Source organism: Suricata suricatta, chromosome 8 (genome assembly GCF_006229205.1).
Source record: "Suricata suricatta isolate VVHF042 chromosome 8, meerkat_22Aug2017_6uvM2_HiC, whole genome shotgun sequence".
NCBI classification, from domain to species: Eukaryota; Metazoa; Chordata; class Mammalia; order Carnivora; family Herpestidae; genus Suricata; species Suricata suricatta.
In genome coordinates, this window is record NC_043707.1 from 36,053,592 (window position 1) to 36,071,775 (window position 18,184).

Below are 18,184 nucleotides of genomic sequence, written 5' to 3' on the forward strand. Positions count from 1 at the left end.
AGCTATTTCACCAGTGCACAAAGTGCACAAAATCAAGTGGACTACATCAAAATTAAAACTTTGCCTGCAAATGATACCATCAGGAAAGTGAAGAGAACTCACAGAATGAGGGAGAATATGTACAAATCACAAATTTGATAAGGGACTTGTGTCCAAAATACATAAAGAACTCTTGCAACTCAATAATAGTCAACCCCATTAAAAAAATTTTTTTAATGTTTATTATTGAGACAGAGAGAAAGAGAGCATGAGCAGGGGAAGGGGCAGAGAGAGGGGGAGACACAGAATCGGAAGCAGGCTCCAGGCTCTGAGCTGTCAGCACAGAGACAAATCCAGGGCTCAAACCCACAAACCGTGAGATCATGACCTAAGCCGAAGTTGGATGCTTAACCTGAGCTACCCAGGCACCCCCCCCCATTTTTTAAATGGTCAAAGAATTTGAATGGACAGCTCCATAAAGAAGATATGCATAATAGCAAATAGACACAAAGAAAGATGCTCAATGTCATTAGCCATTAGGGAAACGCAGATCAAAACCACAATGAGATACCATTTCACACCCATTAGAATGGTTACAATAGACCGTCAGTAACAAGTGTTGGCAAGAAAAGGGAAAATTGCAAGGCTCATACGTTGTTGGTAGGAATGTAAATGGTGCAGCTGCTTTGGAAAGCAGTTTGGCAGGTCTTCAAAACGTTAGAGTTGAATGTGACCCCGAAATCCTACTCTTAGGTACCTACCCAAGTGAGAAGAAACAGATGCCAACACAACAGCTTTTACATAAATGTTCATTGCATTATTCGTAGTTGCCCCAAAAGAGCAACACCCTACGTGTCCATCAACTGATAAAGAGTCCGAGGAAATGTGTATTTAGAGAAAAGCGTGTTAGTTGGCAACACAAGGGATGAAATGCTGATTCAGGCTGTGACACGGATCAGCCGTGGGAATCTTTTGCTAAGTGACAGAAGCCGGATACAAAGGTCCTCCTCTTGCATGATTCTTTCCGTAGGAAATGTTCAGAACAGTCAAATCCAAAGAAACAGAGAGTGGGTTAGTGGCTAGCCATAGGGTGTGGTAGGGGTGGGTGTCAGGAGAGGGAGGGTAGGAAGGGGTGGTAGAGGAGGAACTTGGAGGGAGGGATGAAAATGACTCCCAGGGGATATAGGGTTGGTTTGGGGGTGACGATTAAAAAATGTTCTCTAATTAGGTTAGGGTATGCTCTCTACAGCTCTGTAGAGACAGATACAAAAACCATTGAATTACACACTTTATTTTTTTAATTGTCTCTTTTACTATGAACTTTATTTTTTTAATTTTTTAAAAATATAGTTTATTGTCAACTTGGCTAACATACAGCATATACAGTGTGCTCTTGGCTTTAGGAGTAGATTGCCGTGATTCATCGCTTACATACAACACCCAGGGCTCATCCCAACAAGTGCCCTCCTCAATGCCCATCACCCATTTCCCCTCTCCCTTCACCCCCCCAAACACACACCGTCAGTTTGTTCTCCTTGTTTAAGAGTCTCTTATGTAAATTTGCCTCCCTCTCTGTTTGAAACCAAGTTTTCCCCTTCCCTTACCCCCATGGTCTTCTGTTAAGTTTCTCAAATTCCACATATGAGTAAAAACCTATGATCTCTTTCTTTCTCTGCCTGACTTATTTCACATAGCATAATACTCTCTAGTTCCATCCATGTTGCAAATGGCAGGATTTCATTCCTTCTCATTGCCAAGTAGTATTCCACTGTATACATAAACCACATCTCCTTTATCCATTCATACTTTTGATATTTGGACTCTTTCCATACTTTAGCTATTGTTGACAGCACTGCCATAAACATTGGGATACAGATGTCCCTATGCATCAGCACTCCTGTATCCTTTGGATAAATTCCCAGTAGCACTGTTGCTGGGTCATGGGGTAGTTCTATTTTTTAATTTTTTGAGGAATCCCCACACTGTCTTCCAGAGCAGCTGCGCCAGTTTGTATTCCTACCAACAGTGCAAGAGGGTTCCCGGTTCTCCACATCCTCGCCAGAATCTGCTGTTTCCTGAGTTGTTCATTTTAGCTGCTCTGACAGGTGTGAGGTGGTATCTCAGTGTGGTTTTGATTTGTGTTTTCCTGATGATGAGTGATGCTGCACATCTTTTCATGTGTCATCCTTCTGGATGTCTTCTTTGGAAAAGTGTCTGTTCATGTCTTCTGCCTATTTCTTCAGTGGATTATTCTTCTTATTCAGGTGTTGAGTTTGGTTAAGTTCTTTATAGATTTTGGAAACCAAGCCTTTATCTGATATGTCATTTTCAAATATCTTCTTCCATTCTGTTGGTTGTCTTTTAGTTTTGCTGATTGTTTCCTTGCTGTGCAGAAGCTTCTTATCTTGATGAAGTCCCAGTAGTTCATTTTTGCTTTTATTTCCCTTGCCTCCGGAGACGTGTCAAGTGAGAAATTGCTGTGGCTGAGGTCAAAGAGGGTTTGATGGTTTCCTGTCTCATATTTGGGTCTTTCATACATTTTGGGTTTATGTTTGTGTATGGGGTAAGAAAGTGGTCAGGTTTCATTCCTCTGCGTGTTGCTGTCCAGTTCTCCCAGCACCACCTGCTAAAGGGACTTTCTTGCATTGGATACTCTTTCCTGCTTGGTCAAAGATTGGTTGGGTCTAACTCTGGGTTCTCTGTTCTATTCCATTGGTCCGTGTGTCTGTTTTTGTGCCAGTGCCTTGCTGTCTCGATGACGACAGCTGTGTAGCAGAGGCTCAAGTCCGGGACTGTGATGCCTCCAGCTTTGGTTTTCTTCTTCAACATTACGTTGGCTCTTTGGGGGCTTTTGTGATTCCGTACGAATTTTAGGATAGTTTGTTCAGGCTCTGAGAAGAGTGCAGGTGAACTCCGTTTGGGATTGGGTTGCACGCTTTAAATAGGTGAACTTGATGGTATAGAAATTGTATCTCAATAACGCCATTTAAAATTTTACAGTTCCCCAAGGTCCTGTTGAGACAGGCTCTCCCCCCCGCCCCCCCTGTGGTTCTCCCGTGCCTGTGTTTGTCTTTAAACCAGTGATTCCTAGTGAGTAACAAGAGCACAGCAATTATAAGGAACACAACAAAACTTGAATTATTTCATTCTGCCATTCCTGTAACTGCTGGGAGTTGTTTTTACACTTAAAATTTAAAAATCAGGGAAATAGTGTGAATCACAAGCTGTAGTCCTTATTTCATTAAGTACACATTTTAGTTCACATGTGAAATATTTGTTGGAACTTGAACACTTGTAAAAAAATTTTTTTTTACTGTTTATTTTTGGAGAGAGACAGACAGACAGAGAGTGAGTGAGGGAGGGGCAGAGAGAGAGGGAGACACAGAATCCGAAGCAGGCTTCAGGCTCCGAGCTGTGAGCACAGAGCCCAACGCAGGGCTCAAACCCGTGAACCACAGGATGGTGACCTGAGCCGAAGTTGTACGCCTTACTGACTGAGCCACCCAGGTGCCCCTGAACACAGTCTTCAAAACTGAAAGTCCTTCTTTTTTTTTTTTTTATAACTGGTCATTATTTTAAAACCAAAAGCCAAACAAATAATGACCACTAGTGAATCTGACAGAATTGTTACCAAAGCTAATTTTGAAGTGCAGAGGATAGTGCTAAAAATGATCTGCTCTGGGGGCACCTGCATGGCTCAGTCCACTGAGCATCCGACTTTGGCTCAAGTCATGATCTCGGTTTCATGGGTTTGAGCCCCTCGTCAGGCTATGTGCTGGCAGCTCAGAGCCTGGAACCTGCTTCGGATTTTGTGTGTGTGTCTCTCTCTCTTCCCCTCCCCTACTCATGCTCTGTCCTCTCTGTCTCTTGAAAAGTAAAATGTTAAAAAAAATTTTTTTTAATGATCATCTCTGGCTGTCACACAGGCCGGTGCTAATGCTGGAGGTGGGGTGTGTCTGGAAGGTTTGGAAGGACATGTGCTTAATAAATTAGGTATACCCACAGCCATAGATGCTGGTCTGATGGACCTTAATAGTTATTCATAGAATATTAACGTATTTCATGGATTGGTCAACTACTTTAACATTCTGTGGGCCATTTCCACATCGTGATTTAATCTTGGCATCCCCTAACACTAAAGTCAGTGTTGAAGGAAAGTAGCGTGTATACGGAATATATAAGTGGCCTGCGTGTGTGCACGGGGGTGTGCGTTTGGCTGGTTGGTTGGTTTCAGTCTGTGTATGATGCCTTCTGGCAGCCCACCCGGCTCTCTTAGACAAATGGAAGCCTCTGCCTCCGTGGTGTCTAATGCACCCGTTCGGCGTGTTTATCTCTGGAGTGAGTGTTTCGAACCCTGTTCTTCATTCCCAGCGTTTGCTGGTGTGGGGTCACTCCTGGGACAAGGTGTTCTCGCTCACACCTTCTATCCTTCCTTTCTTCCTCGTTCCTTGCCGAGTCCCCTTCCCACCCATCTGCTCCCCCAACTGCTCCTCAATCCGCCCTTGCCAAGTTTCTCCGTGTCCCGACACCATGAGCTCAGCCGTTTCGGTGCAAATGTTTCAAACAGACACCGGCCCTGCAGTTAAGAAAATCAAAGGTCAGACACAAAAACCTTCCACCCTGCGCTCAGCCAAGTTCAAAGGAGAGAACAATGCATTTAATTGCATAGAACGTAAAATATTCCCAGGCTTAGACTCAAAAGGATTACATAAGCACCTGCCCAGAAATGCATCTGATTCTTCTAATGAGGCGTCCATAGGAGTCCCACACTGGCGTCGACATTGATAAAGTGACAGATGCTCTTCACGTCAGTCATGGAGGGCTGTGACCCCTCCACCGGCCGGAGGAAGCTCGCCAGTGCCGTGCTCAGCTCAACCTTGGGGAAATATACTGAAGTGTGCTCTGCACACAGATACTGAGAGACGCCTCATAAAAACCCAGACTACTATAAAACAGTTTGAGAACCACTGGTGTGCAGATGACTACGTTTAAAGTGGCCAATTCTGTGAGCTGCCACGTTCGCGGTTTTAATGAGCCCTGACTTTGGTGCTCAAACGTTGTGTGCTCAAAACAGACATAACTCAGCCATTTGTATTGCTTGGGTGTTTCCAGTTGCTTTCTCTAAAAGCAGAGGGAGGGGGAAGAAGAAGCGATTGGCAGGCATGGTGATGGATGAGCAGGGCTACATATTTTCCATTTTTAAACAGGGGGACCAAAAGCAAATCTCGAGCCACTCTTATGGTCCGTGCGGAGAGCAATGGACTCAGCTTGACGAAGCACCTTTCAAGCCTCGGGTAACCCCGAGCGTTTTAGAGCCTAATCAGTCACATGCTGCTAATCCAGTCCCCAAAGACAAACAAAGCATCCGTTATGCGCCCGCCGCAGTAGCTCACGCACACTTCTGGTCATTACTGCAACGATTCATTATTTATTCGGAGCTGCGAGCACAGACGCCACACTGTAAAATGGATGTAATGTGCCAATTACCCTAATGTTGATTAACCGAGAAAGAAAATGGTCAAGTTTCGGAGACTGTCAGCTATTCCCTTGGAAAGGGGGGGAATGGACAGAGCACAGCAGTGTGTGGCGACGGGGGTGATTCTACATTTTCCCGGCATCTGCCCGCTGCACAAGATGGCGCCTCCATGGCCCATCACGAGGCCGCCCTCCTGGGCTTGGGCTGAGAGCCTTAAGTTCACAGCAGCACGGCCCATCGTGTTGCACATTTCCTGCAGAAATGCCTCCCCATTAATACCGTGGCAGAGTGAATTTCAAGGTATCTCTTCCCCCTGAGATATATGGATGGCTATCATCATATTTCATAGCTCAAGCAATTGAAAACTGTTGAATGTATATTACTAGCCTACAGATGGGACCATTTTCCTCCTGGATTTAAGCCATGCTTTCTGCAGGAATTAAAGGGGAAAGAAAAAACGACACATACACACAAAAACAAGTCAAGGGGCATTTGAGGTGTTCAGCGTACAGGAATGTAAATGGACCTCTCGGTGCGTTGTTGTGTTGTTGTGTTTTTATCAGCGTGGGGTAATGTAGATGCGTTGATGCTCTTCTGAATCATCTCCGCATAGGGAGATGGTCTGGAAGCATCCTGAAATGAAGAGGAATGAGCTCGAAGGGGCAGAGAAAGCAATACCAGCGTGAAAGTACAAAGTACGTAAAACATAATTAAAGGCTGGAAGGCTGTTTTGCTCCTGATGCTATTTTCGGGGGGCTGATATACACAACGGCAGCGAGGTGCGGCATCTGGGAGAAAAGCAATATATTAATTCTCAGATCAATAGTTTGTGAAATGCCTTTTTGCTGTCCCAAGCGTGCAACTGTTTGAGTGATAAGGAGTGATTTTCCCAGAGTCGAAGCCGCTGCCACAGGATGAGATTACTCTTCGGAGTCGGGGCGGGGAGGGGGGGCACCGGCCGAGGATGGGTCATTGGAGAGCCAGGACCTCATGGTCCCCTGGGTCCCCGCTCTCATGCTCATCTGCTCTCAGTGCCACACAGAAATGTCTCAAACCCCAGCACTGCGACTGGGTAGTGGCGTGGCTCTCAGGTTTCCTCCTTCTGATCTCTTGTCGGGGCTCCGGCGGCTCTTAACCTGCTGCCAATGGCTGACAGTGCCCAGGGGGCAGAGAGTCGAAGGTCCAAGTGGACATGGAGACCTACCGGGGAACAGCAACGGAAAAAGGGGGTGTCGCAGGCCAAACTGGCATTTAGGGCCTTGGAATCAATTTAATGAACTGCGGCCACTGTGCAGCTCCGGCTGGCTCCCTGCTGCCACTTCGGGGTGACCCCACTGCAGGAAACTCTACTGTGCACACCTCCCCCAGGCAGCTCCCCACCTCCAGGGGAGCTCACTCTGCAGGCGCCTGTGGCTTCAGCCAAGGCTCCTCCCTTCCCATTCAGCATTTAGCATTTACACACACACACACACACACACACACACACACACACACACACACACACACAGGCTCTCCTCGCTTTCCCTCTGAAAACACCCCCTCCCCAAATCACCCCTGGATCCACCTCTGCTCAAACAGGGACAGAGCTCGGTCATCTGTGCCTGGACACAGGTGAGGACCGGCGTGAGGCGCCTCCCGGAGTTCTCTCAGTGGCTGGACAGGTGGACAGACTGGGGTTCCCAACAAGGACCAGACCTGGGTCTCAGGCTGCCTGCCAGGGGACCCCCCCCCCAGTACGGGCTGCAGGTGGCCTTTGGGGCTGGTGAAGACCGTGGCAAATACCCACCCAGGCCAGGGTCCAGACAGCCAGGCCACACGAGTATGTGTGCAGGTGCAAGAGCAGGATGTGGGCCCTGAATTCCAGCAGGGGGAGAGGGTGGGAGCAAGGAAGACACATTGGCCTGCAGACCCAGTGGACCAGAGGGCAGAGGCTGGGGACCCCAAGTCTTCCTGGTGGCCCTCTGGATCCCACAGGCAAGCCACTCATTCTTCTCCCACATGCTCCGATGCCATCGAGGGGAACACAGAGGGAGGGGCAGCCATAGGAGAGATGAAACATTTTATTCCAGAATGTTCCACCCAAAGGCACTGTTAAATTACTGCCTCCACCTACATTTTAAGGCAAAGAGAGCGAAGACTTTGACTTGTCCTACTTACATGGAGAACGGGCCCAGAAGGAAGACAAGATTACTTCCAATTAAAATAGGGGTTTCCCTACAAACTTATATCTGGTGGCATGAGTGACCCTGGGTCCCAGTGCATGCGGTGCAGGTGGTGACAACGTGAACGCAGCGAACTTCAGGGACTAACCCCACCGGTTCCCTCATGGGGATTGTTATTCAGGGATCCCCATCCCAGCTCCTTGCGGACATGGTGTATTTCCTCATAAATATACATGACTAAAGGGGCACCTGGGTGGCCTAGTCGGTTAAGCATTGGACTTCAGCTCAGGTCATGATCTCATAGTTCGTGGGTTTGAGCCCCGAGTTGGGCTCTGTGCTGACAGCCCAGAGCCTGGAGCCTGCTTCAGATTCTGTGTCTCCCTCTCTCTCTGGCCCTCCACTGCTCATGCTGTCTCTCTCTCTCAAAAATAAAATAAAACAGTAAAAAGAATCTTTTAAAAATAAATTTACATGACATGGAAACATGTTTTCTGGTGCAGAAGGACATCGAGGTGGGCCCACATTGGCCCCAGTCACTCTTTTCCTAGCTCAACCCGTTAGGAATGACCATTTTGGGACTGAATAAGGTTTTCAGACAGACCTGGCATCACACCTAGTCCAATCCAGTAATTGCACAGTTTTTAGTGGTTTTGGTAGCCAGGGGTCTTTCCTGGGAGGTCAGATGCTTGGTGACTTTCCTCCTACGCTTGCTGCCGCGTTCCTGTGCTTTTTTTTTTTTTTTTTGCTGTTCTCATGGACCTCTCTCGCTCATTCTCAGAACGTGTATCTTCCTCTTTCTTAGATTGCTTTTTCATTTGGTTGTAGTACAAACTTAAGTAAGTTCTTTTTTTTCCCTGAGAAGTGCTTGGGAAGTAAATTTCCAAAATCCCTGCATGTCTGCATGTCTAAGAATGTGTTTATTTTGTTCTCACACTTGATTGATTCTTTGGTTGAATACAGAACTCCACATCTAAAGTAAGTCTCCCGGAGAACACTGGAGCCTTGCCTCATCACCTCCTCGCTGGAAGACAATCCGGAGCTGCTGATGAGAAGCCAGAGTCCCACCTGATCCTTGGCGTGGGCTTCTTCCTCTCTCTTTCTGGAAGATTTTGGAAGCTTCTCATCATCCACCTTGTTTCCTTTTCTTCCCTGCTATTTCATGAGGAGGAAGCAAGGTCCAGAACTTGCTTCATTCTCCATGGGGGTTCTCAGCAGACCCTCTCACTGTGGACACCTGTCACTCCCCAGCTCCGACAAGTGTCACTGTCACCATTTGGTGATTCGCTCCTCTCTGGATATTCTCTCTCCCGCCTGAATGCTTCTCAAGGGGCTGTCGATCACATAACATCTCAACTTGTTGCTCTCACTTTTCATTTCTGCGTGGGTTTTATTCTGCTCCCCTGCCAGCCTGGGAGATGGAGATGGACGTCTCCGGTCCCTCTGCTGGGTTGCACATGTTAACTTATTGTGTTTTAGCAGTTGTGCTTCGTATTTCCATGACCCTCCCTCAGTTCAGGCGGCCCGTGTTGCAGTGATCTGCTCTTACTTTGCAGGTGTGGCTCCTGCCGGCATTTCTCTTGGGATGAGAAACACCAGGCTGACCGGTGTTTTCCTACTTCCTTACCATGAGGCCCAGGCTCTCCAGGGCAGCCGTGGCCGCCAGCATGGGGCCTTTGCTCCTGGGCCGCGCCCTGCAAAATCTGTGGGGGGATCCCTGTTCTTCCGTGGACCCACCAGTCCCCTAAGTGATAAGAAAAGAAATCAAAAACAAATGCTTTTAAATGTCATTTGCTATGAGTTCTTTTTATTAGATTTTATAAAAGTATCAGTCCATAACAGATTAGAATTTTTTTTTAGGTAGAAAGTTGGAGAATGTCTTCTCTACAGATAGTTCAGAAGGTACTGTTTTACAGGGCCAAATTGGGGGACACCTAGGCAGGCCATCCCGCTGCACTATGTCACGTGAAGAAGGGTCCCCTTGCCACTGTCCCCATTCTAAGAGCCCTTGATACTCAGAACAAAAATATTAGAAATATTTCTTTGCCTTAAATTTTTAAATTTTCTAGTAGCACCATTAAAAAACAGGTGAGATTCATTTTAATAATATATTTTATGTAACCAAACTTGTTGAGAAAACTGTTATTTTAACCATTATCAAAATTATGAATGAGGTATTTTTGTACTCTTTTTTTTAAATGTTTATTTTTGAAAGAGAGAGAGAGAGCGAGCACATGAGCCGGGGAGGGGCAGAGAGAGGGGGGAGAGAGAATCGAAGCAGGCCCCACACCTTCAGTGGGGAGCCTGATGCAGGGCTCAATCTCACAGACCGTGAGATCATGACCTGAGTCGAAATCAGGAGTGAGACGATTAACCGACTGAGTCACCCAGGTGCCCCTTTGTATAATTTTTTTTTATAAACTAAGGCTTCAAAATCTGGTCTGTCCTTTACGCTTTTAGCACCTGAATTCAGACACTAAATTTTCCTTGAAAATACTTGACCCCATGTAGATTTTATAAAATGCACAGTTGAAAAAAGAGATTAATATACTCAAATTGCTCGCAACGTGTTTAAAAGTTTTCCAGTAGCAGATCCAAGTATGAATTTTTAGATTTTAATTAAAGTTCATGAAAGTCAAATGGAATTTCAAATTCCATTTCTTATTCACAGCAGCCCCTTGTCAAGCGCCCAACAGCCAAGCGCAACCAGTGGCTGCCATATTGGATCACATAGTTCTGTATCTTCATAGGGGTTTGGGCTCCGTGGTGTATGCATTTGTCAAAGCTTATTTCATGTGGGAGTTAAAATCTATAAATTTTGCCCAGAGAACACCTCTAGTTAATGATATGCATAATGAAGTATTTAAAGGCAAAGAATGCTGATGTTTTCAACTTCCTTTGACATGCATAAAAAGAAATAAGGATCCAGGACTGCAGGGGGAGATGGATGCCTATGTGATAAATCAAATATAGCAGAATGTTCATTGTAGAATCAGGTGGGGGGATATATGGGTGTTCACTATATAATTTTTCTAACTTTTCTGAATGCTTGAAAACTCTCTGAAGGTTTTGGGGAGAGAGGTGTTGAGCTGCAGCTACATAGAATCCACTGCTCAGTCTCAGAAACAGCATTGAGTGAAAGAAGCCAGACACAAAAGCAAATCTACATCGGGCTCCCTTTGCCCAAAGTTCTGAACCTGACAGGCACAACTGACCTATGCTGTTCAAAGTCAGAATTTGGTGATCTGCGGGGGGGAGGGTGCCTAAAAGGGGGCAGAGCTGCGAGTTCTGAGGTGCGGATGAAGTTCTGTTTTTGATTAAATGTGTGGGGTCCATGGGTGAGTGTTTCCTTTGTGACAATAAACCCCAGCTTTCTGCAGAGCTTTGCACCTGGGAGAGTGTGGGTGAAGGGTTTGCTTGTTGTTTCAGGGCACTTGCTGGTCACACCCCACAGGAGGAAACTGGACTTCTCTAAACCCCACTGCCTGATTTCTAGGTTTCCCAGGGTGTGCAGGGGAGAGACCTGGTCCCAGGCGAGGCTCCAGGGAATGAGACTTGGATGTTCTGGGCCTCGGTGCTCTTTGTTTGGGAACTTTCTGTGTGGGTCTAGATTCCATTCTTGAATGCGCTCTGCGGAGAGCAGCCGGTGTTCCGTGGTCCCTGGCACCTGGGCACCACCACAGCGCCCCTCACGACTGCCGAGTCCTCAGACCCGTCCGTGCTCCCACCACTGGCCAGGACTTATTTCTCTCTTGCTTAACGGCTTCACGCGTCAGATGCCTCTCCCTTTGGAGCTCAAAGAACCTTCCTCAGAGAGCCTAAAACATGAGACAGGAGGGTGCGGCCTCATATTCTCTAGCTCTCACGGGGGGGGGGGGGGGGGGGGTGGTAAACTGAGGCAGAACAGAAGGAGAGGTGTGGGGGTGGGGGAAACAGTGGCAAATCAGCAAGGAGACTGGAACTCCACATTTCCAGCACGCCCCCAGCACACCTAGATTTTCAGTTCACGATGTAGGACTTTCCTGCCCATACAGTGCTGGCCCCGAAAGAGCAAGGAACCCAGGGGCCTGTGGCGGGGAAATTGCTAAAATTATGGAAACATCGACCTCCAGAAGTTATAGTCTCTTTTACAGGGGTGGTTGAGCAGACCTTTGAGAGCACTGGGGGAGGGGGGGTGAGGTGCACTGGGCCCAGGACCGCCCTCAGGGGTGGGGTGGGGGGAGGGCCCAGGCAGGTCTGTCACCAGGAAGTGTCCAGGAGGGGCCTAAGGGTCCCTTTGAGGAGAGATGGCCACCAGGCAAGCCCAAGGATGTTTCCAGAGCAGAGGCTGAGGGCAGGGAGAAGCCTAGAAGGACCCAAGGCCTAGGATTCCTTGTTTCCCTCTGCTTTGTGGGAAAAGCCTCCCTCCAAATCGCAGGGACAAGGTCTGAAGTTCTTAAAATCGTGACAATTTGCTTCTAAGGGGCAGCTACCTAAACCCTCCACACAGGGCCAGGGGAGGGGGCATCCCCGTCCAAGGCGACACCTGTGCCTGACAATTTCCCTGAGCTGGGGCGGTGGACCTGGGGTGCGGGCCAGGGCTGGGCCCAGGGCTCCCCAACCCTGGGCAGGAGCCACCCAGCCCTCTGGCTCTCCCCTCAGCCTCCACTCCCCTCCCGGGCCCAAGGACCCAAACCCCGCCCTGCCCCCTCTTCCTTATCTCCTTCTAACCTTTTGCATTTTTTTAGTCTCATTTCCTGTCGGGTTTTGCATTTCCCTCCCCCTGCCAGCCTATGACACACTTTCTCTCCTTTTTTCTCTCTTTCTTCTCCTCTGGCCTCCGGACTCCGGCCTGGGCAGCGCACAGCCCCATCCCGGCCCTGCAACCCCTGGGCGGGCGGCGCCCCTCTGACAGCCTGGCAGGGCCGGGGCCCAGGGGGAAGCCGGCGGCCTGCGCGGAGGAGGCGACAGCAGGGCTGTCGGAGCATGAGCGCCCCAGGTAGGACATGGTGGTGGGGGGCGCAGTGTGGGGATGCCGCCGCGGGGGGCGCCGTCCTGGGGGGGCGCGGCTGGGGGAGAGTGCACACTACGCGGGGGTGGGGACGGCGTGGGGTGGGGGGACGATGACGATGATGCAGCGGAGTTGCAGGGTAGGTTGGGGGGCAGGAAATGAGGGATGGCGCCGCTGGGGGGCGCGGTCGTGGAGGGGGCAGAGCACGTACAGATGGGGGGACGACGTGAGGGGTCTGGGCTGGCTTCCCCTCCGCATGCCTCTCTCCCCCTCCCCTCTTCCTCTACCTCACTCTTCCGCGCCACCCACCCCCCCATGCCTTTTCCCTTCCAAGCCTTATTTCTTCCACTTTCCACCTCCCTGTGTGCCCTCCATCCCTCTCCAGGAAAGTCTGTCTCCCTCTGGGTGTCTCCGCCTGGCAGGGTCCCCACACCCTGTGGTAGCCGCGAGTCAGTGCACCTGCCCCACATAGAGGAAAAGAACCTTTTCTAACACCTGAAAGGACAGGAAGTTTCCAGACCACAGCGAAGCCTGACTCAGAGGCTCCGGAGAAGGTGGGGCCCCAGGGTGCAGAGGGGAGGGACAGCTTCTCCCAAGGGGTGTCTATAGGAGAGGGGCAGGAGGGACCTGGATTCCCAGCACAGCCAGGAGGAGAGGGGTGCACCCCCTGCTCTGGGGCGCTGACCACCCCAACCCAGGGTTAGGCTGCAAGCCCCGGGCCCCCACTCCAGCTCTGCTGAGCCCTGGGGCACAGGGAGGGATGGCAAGTGCAGAGCAAGGGAGCGGCCCCCAGGAGACCTGAAGGCTGTTGAAGCAGACTTGCGCCTGAGAGGGTTTGTGTCCCCTATGGTCTTCAGCACCAGCTCGGGAGAGTGTCAGCACAGGGCCCTTTGCTGAATCCTGGCCTTGGACTGAACTGACCCCTGTGCCTGGACTGCCCTCGAAGCCTTTGATTTGTAGTTCAAAACATTTCTCTTGACATTTACAACTTCTCTTGAAGGTTTAAGGTCATCAACCTTCAAGAAAGGGAAAAACACGTTGGTCAGTCACTTGACAATTATTGAGGGCCTACTAGATCCGGTGGGCCATGGATTAATTCGAGGACAAGAATTTAAACAAAAATTCCCCGCCTCTGTCCTTTGCCTGAATGGCACCTCTTTCCACCCCCGAGGAAGCTGTAAAATATGATTCTTCCTCCGCCGAGGGTCAGAGGTGATCTGAGGCCACAGGGAGCCTGGCACCCAGCCTGGCCACGCCCCAGGAAAAGGGTCTGGACGCATGTGGATTTTATCAGCACCGATATCAAGGCGGAAGGCGGGTGGCCCTGCCAGTCCACACAGTCTTGAGCAGCACGAGAATGATCCTTTATGCGATTTTCGTCTTTATTGTGGGAAAACCCCTCCTCTACCCTGTGAAGTCCGTAGTTTGGTGGCACTGAGGACATTCACACTGTTGTGCACCCACATCCAGACCTCCTTCATCTTCCCAGTCTGAGACTCGGTCCTCACTAAACACTAACTCCCCCCCCCCCCCGCCACCCCCGGTTCCTGGCATCCACCCTGCTTTCTGTCTCTGTGGGTCCAACTCCTCCGGGACCTCACATAAGATGAGCCACACGGAGTCTGTTGTTTCGGGACTGGCTTCTTGCCGTGAGAATCATGTCCTTCAGGCTCATCGTGTTGTAGCATGTCTGAACTAACTTCCTTTTTAGGGCCGAGTAGTATTCCAGTACTTGGATGGGCCCGGTTTTGTTTATCTGTTCATCCTTTATGTGATCTTCTAAAGTGACTTGGGAGCCCTACAGTTCTTCTAAGGACGATGGCCCATGTTTGAATCAGCACTGTCTAGGTGACACTGCACTGGGCACCGTGGGAGACACACAGAAGGGATGGGACACCCAGGTGTCCTTGCCCTAAGTAGTCCATCTGGGTACACGGTGGCCCGAATGTGCGGAGATTCTGAGATGGAACAGAATTGCGTGTGCGAGGACCGTGGGAGGCAGGCTTGGACCTGGTTGCGCTCAGAGGCTGCAGGGACTGGTAGAAGGTTCCAAGCTGAGACGGTGCCACCACAGCAAGGTCCCCACGTCTTCCTCGCTTTCCTACGTATTGTTTCTCCCCCTTCCTGAGAGCAGACATGCTTCCCAGGCCCGAAGGGCTGTGTCTCTGGGTAGATGGGGGTGGGGGGGTGGGGGACAGTGAGCTGCTCTACCCGCATCGTGCATCCTGCATGGGAGGCCACACTGGTCCCGATGTTCAGATGCTTATCGTGGAAAGAAGTGTGGAAGGAGGCTAAGCAGAGCGCCGCTAGTCAGGCTTAAGGCCACCTTCTGCAGAGTCTTGCATTGGCCCTGCGCTCAGCTTCAGGGAGTGCTCCCTGGTGCTGGCGACCCAGGTTATAACTCCCGTGTGGACTCGGAGGCCTAGACACCCACCCCAACACAAGCGTGACCACCCAATCTGTGACAGTTTTTAAAAGGTCACATCAAGGCAAGAAGGCAGCTGGAGGACTCTGTTGCGGCTGTTGGGTCAGAGGGCACTGGGCTGGTGGGAGGGCGCATCCCCCGGTGGCCCCACACGTGGGCACCAGTCGCCACTGCCCATCTGTGCTCGGCCTACTACCTTGAACAGGCTGTCACGTCAGCTCTGTGAGAGCCATTTCTCCCCTGTGAAATCCGGATATTAATACTGATTATTTTCAGGATTGTCGGTTACATCAAGCATAAAATGAGAAAACACAAAATGTGACAAATGACAACCTTTGCTAGCATTCCTGGCATCGGGGGAGAAGAGGGTGGGGGTCTGGGCTAAGGGCTGGCACCCCAGCTTTCCCACACAGCCCGACTCCGTGACCCACGTTCCTTGTCCGCAGACCCCACCTTCCGGCGTCCTTGTGGCTCCGCTGCGTTATCCGATTAGCTGAGAAAATATTTGTATTGATTTAAAACCAGGATCAGAAAGAGAAGGAAAAAGACAACTTTTGAGGAAGCCCTTTAAAAACGCTTTTCTTCTAAGGATGGTCGCAAGTGGCGTGGTTCCCAGAGCCAGCCTCGAGCCAGCCACGCCTCGTGTGGGACTCACCCTGTGCACGGTCTCCGAGCCCTCCATGCGCCCCTCCTGCGCTAGGGGCGAGTGTGGGAATGGGCTGTTTGGTTTTGATCTGATCAGGGCTCTGAGACTATGATGGCCACTGTCACTTTTGTGTTAGGGTCCAGTGCCAATGGTGTTAGTAATGTGCCAAGGGGCACAGTGTGCCCACCTCCCCGGGCTTGTGCCCTCTCTTCTGCACCAGCACCAAAGTCAAGCTCACTCTCGCATGTCCGTCACAGCCCCCCACGCAGCTGGGGGGTCCTTCGTCAGAGGTGATTCTTCTTGCTAGCAGCTGAGCCAGAGAGAGGGGCGTGCCAAACCCCGTACCCCGAAAGAGGGCTCTCCCCTGCCCGTGTAGTTTCTGTTTCGAGGGTGTAGCTTCCCGCCATCCCCAGTCCCGCTCAGGAGAGGGCAGGCCTCAGACACATGGGGCAGTCACAAGCCCCCTCCCCATGCTCTGTCCCATGTACTCCACGGCAAGCAGACGTTGCTTTTCTGTAGTCACTGCCACCCTCTTCAGTGGCAAGATCTGTGGTCTCGGAGCCAGGCGGACAGGACATCTGTCCCGACTGCAACACGCTAGCTGTGTGACCTCAGGGAGGTCCTCACGCTCTGAGCCTCAACTGCACATGTGTGAAATGGGTATAAAAATACCATCCCTACATTAATGCAGACCAAAGAGTTTCCAAACGAAGGTAGTCTGACAGCTTCTGCTTTTAAAGCCGTGCTCTGGCTTGCTTATTTGTGAGGGAGGTGGGGCCAGGAGGCAGAACAGAAGTGATGAGTCATATACAAAGCAACATATAGCTCTGAGCTAGCTCCTAATTTACAAAAAAATCAATGAGAGGCAGGAATGGCAAGCTTTTTCTGTAAAGGTCCAGATAGTAAATATTTTAGGCTTCTCGAGCCAGACGGTCGCCGTGGAGACAGCTCAGCTCCGTTCTTTGTGGTGTGACAGCAGGTGCGCCCGAAGGTGCGTGTGGCCAGAGCAGGCCAGCAGTGCAAAAACGGGTGGTACAGGCTGGGCCCTTGACCGATCCTGGCCCTTGCCAGGTCCAGAATTGGGGAACTTGACCCGAGAGGAAAACTCTTAAAGATGTGAGCAAACAGAGTCTGAACAGATCGGGCGACGTGTTTCATAGCTAGTGATATGCGTGCAAAATAACACAACAGGGCATGATGCCGGTTTTTACCGATCGCACTGGCAAAGATCAAAAAGTGGAGTAGGGGCAGCAGGCACGGGTACAGGTGGCTCTGACAATATTTACCAACAGATGAAGTGAATAAGCCCTCCAGTCTAGGAATTCCACTTCTAAGAAATTATCTCACGGATGGACTCGTTCTGCCCGTCGATATTCATTGAGCATCGTTTACCCAAGGAAAAGTTTGAATCTTGGCAGATGCGCCCCCAGAGGGAGGTCCATCCATACAGTGGAATTCTGGGAGGCCATTAATGGACCAGGGGGTTCTCTAGCAGACATCTGGGAAGTTTCTGGAAAAAAGAAACACTGGCATACAGAAGAAGGTCGCTCTGACAGTGACCAGGCTGGAGGGGCTGGGCATTTATTTTGTATTTTATAGTATTTATTTAGTGTTCCTCTCTTTCGTTTTTTGGAGTTGTTTTGTTCTTACCAACAGCATGTACTATCTTTACGACCAAGGAAACAGCAATGAAAATTAAGGTTAGGCAGAGTGTCTAGGGCCGTCCCCAGCCACTGCCATGGGCCCCCTCCTAGTTCCTCTTGGTCCCAACTACCGGCCCCCAGGGAGATCCTGCCTCTTGCCCTGCCTTCCGATTTCAGCTGCGTCCCAGTATGAGAAATCACAGGGCCTCACTCCCCAAATCTGAAGTGCGCAGCTCTTGAGTTCTTCCATCCACCCACGTAGCCAAGCACCCACATGGGGACATGGGTCCTTTCCAGGGCTCCCTGGGCGGGAGGGAGGGTCTCAAGCCCCTTCCCTGTCACTAACCCATACTGGCTTTGCTCGTCCCTGAACTTCCCACAAATGGAATCACGTAGCATGTTCCCTCTTGCCTCCACTGAGACCCGATTGTGGGCACTGTGGGCTCTCCCCTTCGCTGCGGAGTTGGGGGGCTCCGTGTGGAGGTCCGCGGTTTCCTGACCCCCTGGTTCTGCCGCTGGTAGCATCTGTGTGTTTGCGCTCTGCGGCTATTAAGATAAAGCTGCTGTGAACACCTTTTGTGGAAGTCTTGGTGGCGTGACCCATTTTTTTTTTTTCCATCTGAAGGTGAACAGAAGCCCCGTGCCGACATTACTGAGCTTTCGTAAATTGTTCTCTCGGGGACAGACGTTGGAATGAAGTAAAACTGTGTCTTCCTGACACCAGTGCATCCTTCCTTGCCTCTGAGTAAGGATTATGTGATTCATTGAAGTTTCCTGAAAAGAAATGGCCTTTTTTTAAAAAAAGAGATTCAAGGAGCGCCTGGGGGGCTCAGTCAGTTGGGCGTCTGACTTAGCTCAGGTCATGA

The 18,184-nt window shown here is 50.3% G+C and overlaps 1 protein-coding gene across 2 annotated transcripts in view; it reads left to right on the forward strand.

The window, feature by feature from the left end:
- The first annotated feature begins 12,358 nt into the window (after nucleotides 1-12,358).
- The window catches only part of CARD11 (caspase recruitment domain family member 11), a 104,926-nt gene continuing 99,100 nt past the window's right edge, over nucleotides 12,359-18,184 (forward strand). For both annotated transcript variants that reach the window (XM_029946409.1, XM_029946408.1), the window contains exon 1: nucleotides 12,359-12,592. The gene's annotated coding sequence lies outside the window, so the exon portion shown is untranslated. The remainder of the gene's footprint in view (nucleotides 12,593-18,184) is intronic.